This window comes from Rhododendron vialii, chromosome 5a (genome assembly GCF_030253575.1).
Source record: "Rhododendron vialii isolate Sample 1 chromosome 5a, ASM3025357v1".
Lineage (NCBI taxonomy): Eukaryota > Viridiplantae > Streptophyta > Magnoliopsida > Ericales > Ericaceae > Rhododendron > Rhododendron vialii.
In genome coordinates, this window is record NC_080561.1 from 40,884,842 (window position 1) to 40,888,617 (window position 3,776).

Sequence of the window (3,776 nt, forward strand, 5' to 3'; positions counted from 1 at the left end):
GTTTCTGTCGAAATGGGTTTGATACAGTGTGGCCAAGTTTATTTTCACAGAAAAATTTTCACAATTATCGTCTCGATCGTATGTAAATCAGTATTCAATTCCAATGATATTTATCGAGGTTTATAGCCTTCAAAATATCTGAAACATGAACAGTTGTGATCACGAAAAAAAATCAGAATGACCTCACAATTTATCAAATTCTCGTTTTCAACTGACTTCTCAGGCTGAAGATGCGAAGTAGTAATGAGTTTGGGCGACGCCGTTTTAGGCAGAGGCTCGCGTCTGTCACCCACGAGTTTCTAATGAGCTCGAGGACGTGCTAACCCCAACACCAGACGTCGTCCCCATTTGATTTCCCCCGAGAGAGATATATATATATATATCTCTCTCTCTCTCTCTCTCTAATGAGCTCGACGACGTGCTAACCCAACACCAGAAGTCGTCTCCCTTTGATTTCCCCCAAGATATCTCTCTCTCTCTCTCTCTCTCTCTCTACATCATTGTATTTCACTGAATCTTCGTTCGCATACGGGCGTCAATCCTCTACAACCTGAATGCCTCATATTATCAGGTATGCAAAAGCGATTTCATGATTTCGTGTTACCTAATGTAATTTAGGACGATCTGCTTGGTTTTTTTTTTTGGGTTGTGATTTTTGTTGAAAAGTACAACAAGCCCATGGATCAAGGTAATATAGACTGCGATAGGAAGGTGTTATGAGCAGCTAAGTAAGAAATTGCAGAGAAACAATAGTGAAAGAGAAGAGTGAAAACAGAAGAGAAATTAATAGAAGCGGAGAAGAAAGAGACGGTCTGTTGTTATTAATCAAGAAACATTACAGGGGAACTCTCGTCCCAATTCTCAACATTACAATTCAATGTTATGGAGGTATGGAGGAGGATTTGGATCGGAACGAACAAGGTGTTCCCTCAACTATAGCGAGTTTTGCTATGTCGAACGAATTGGTCTTTCAGGCATTTAGTTTGATGGAAGGTGTCTATTGACTTAACCATTCAAGATAGGTGCAATAATAGTAGTCATGCAGTGTGCTCGTCAAATGAAGAGTTTCGGGGTTGTGTGGTGGTGGTCTCGGACTAGGCATAAGATAGTTCTTAGCTTTGTTAGGAATTTGATGCCGTTGTCCTTGTCCTATTAATCTTTGTAACAACTTCAGAGATTAATGAAATTTCTTTTGCCATTCAAAAAAAAAATGAATAGTGTCGGGCATGGGAGATTTCTTTTGTTTATGGGAGTCCAGAGGTGAGTAACAAAGAGGAAGTTTGGGATCACATTCATGGTATAAGTGCTGGGATTCATAGGCCTTGGTCTTGTATTTGAGTCAATGTGGACATCTGAGGAGGAATGTAGGGATATTATCCAGCAACAGTGGTCCATTCAAAGCTCTGGATAAAACACAACAAAATTAGCCCAGAAGTTGAGGAAGTGCTAGGTCAAGTTGAGGGCTTGGCATAAGGAGAAGTTTCAAGGTATGGAGAGCAAGAAGAGATGCTTAAATTGCGCATTGCCGAGATTCAAACAGTCCACGCTCAGGAGAATTGAGAAGAGGAAGAAAACCTCATCAACTCCTCAAACCTCCTTTGGGAGAAAGAGGAGTTATATTGGCACCAAAGGTCACGTCACGGCGTAATTACCTCAGATTTGGTGATAATAATCCGAGATTCTTCCATACAAATTTGCTTATCCGTGTCAATTACTCAGCTATGATTTTGAGCTTGACTTGGCATACGCCTCTTGAAATAAAGCATGTCTATGATTGCCTATCATGTGTAGCATGGCTCAACTTTGGCTCTGTTTGGAACTCATAGAAAAAAAGGAAAGAAAAGAAAGGAAAATGAGAGAAAAATGGGAGGAAAAATTTACTATTCACTACAATTGCAATTTTAATTTTCTTCACTCTTTCTCTTCCAACCAAACAATGGACGGGAAATTTTTTTAATTTTCTTTTCTTTCCCTTTCCTTTCCATGGGCTCCAAACTGATCCTAAGTTTGAAGTAGCCCGAAGTTCCAATAACTTGCTGATTTAAAGTTTACCCGAGTCTCAAACTTCTCTTGGTTTACACAATCTGTCATCTAAGTCTATGGTCTTTATCTTGTCGTTTAGTCTTTGTTGTAAGAAGTAGTTGTAAATCTTTCCTTAGTTATGTTTTTGAAATCATTGAACATTGTCCCTACCGCTACTGAATGATTGATGATTTACTGTTGCCTTTTAATTGAACTTGTTCTTTTGGTTTGGATTTGTTACATTTGATGTCTTTGGCATATTTGCAGTTCATGGAGACGGTTTGCGTATTGGGGAACAGATACTCAGAAGTGATTGCACTCCAAGACATTGCAACGTATGGTGCGCTTTGTGTGCTTGCAAGTTTTGACAGAACAAAGCTGAAGGCAACTATACCATGTCTATTACTATTGCATAGTTCCTATGTAATATTGTAGTGTGAGCCGCACTTTTCAAAAAACTATCAAAATTATGATAGTATATATTTATGCTCCTAGTATTTGCTTCGGTGGATAAGTTCCTATTTCGTGGACAATGCTAACAAAATGATATCTGTCCATAGCTATTTAATTTCCTCCAGTACTTCAGGATTTGCATCGTTGTGAACTTTCTTGTAATTTGTTTGTAAAAAACCAAAATTGTCGTAAAGAAATAGGAAAGATCAAGAGAGGAAAAAAAACTAGGAATTAGACTGCCAATGGACTGAGAGAGAAACACCTCGCAGTCGAATTGGTTAAAATTTTCCACCTCACTTCAGTCTCGAACACGCCAAAAAGAGAGAGATTATTCCTAGGAATAAAAGAACAAACCTCCCTAGCTTCGTTTTAAGGGATCATCTAGACCCTTTTTTATTTTTTGTAAAAGAGGAACAACTCTGCAGCCAAGCTACTATTGGACCCGACTGCACAATCCAAACCTCGGGAGAGACTAGCACAGTAACCCACCACCAAGGCCCCCCACTTAAATCATGGTTTGCCTTCAGGGAGAATCGAACCCTGCTATGTTGCAAGCGCATGTTCGCCCTTATCATGTTGACAACCCATGGGTGGGTATCATCTAGACCCCTTATACTTCCACAAGCATCATTTAACCTTGGAGGCCTTCCTACTCCGAAGAAACAACGTGCCCAACAGAAGTGAGAACATCTTCACAGAAACCAGAATCATCCCCAATGGGAAAAAGTCGTTAACCGATTTATCCAAATTCATGGGGCAGACTTTTGGCTTTCTGATTAGAAATAGTTGCTTTATCAGTTTTAATCTTTAGGTGGCAGTTATATTTATCCTTGGTGATACCTACCACCAAATTTGGCTTCTAATGTTGTTAGTGGAGTTGCTTGGTTTTTTTTTTTTTACTAATGGTTCCAAATGCTATAGTTATTAGTTACAAAAGCTGTTTTTTCCCATCAGCTTAATTTTTTGTGATGAAGGATTAGGCTCTATGGGAAAGTGGAAGCCTACTGCAGTTGTGTGGAGGTGAGTGGGGGAGTATGATAAACCAAGTAGGATTTGAACCTGGTGATTCTGGGATACAAGATTGGTAGAGAGAGGTCGACATCAAGACAAAGGAAGGTTCTGGTGGTGATGAGAGCCTCTAGCCTAGGGGTAGGAGGAGTTCGGTATGTTGGAGGAAACAGAGGTAGGACATTCATGAATGCTTTTATTTGGCATGTGTTTGGGTTGTTTAGAGGGCAGCTTGAAGCCTCTGCCAGGCCCGACTTTTGTAATCAAAGAACGGTAGTAATACAGCGAACTTC

The 3,776-nt window shown here is 39.8% G+C and overlaps 1 long non-coding RNA gene across 1 annotated transcript; it reads left to right on the plus strand.

The window, feature by feature from the left end:
* Positions 1-360: 360 nt before the first annotated feature.
* Positions 361-2,602, plus strand: LOC131326015 (uncharacterized). The gene is made up of 2 exons (XR_009199897.1): positions 361-571; positions 2,290-2,602. It is a non-coding gene; the product is annotated as an uncharacterized LOC131326015 (long non-coding RNA).
* Positions 2,603-3,776: the final 1,174 nt, after the last annotated feature.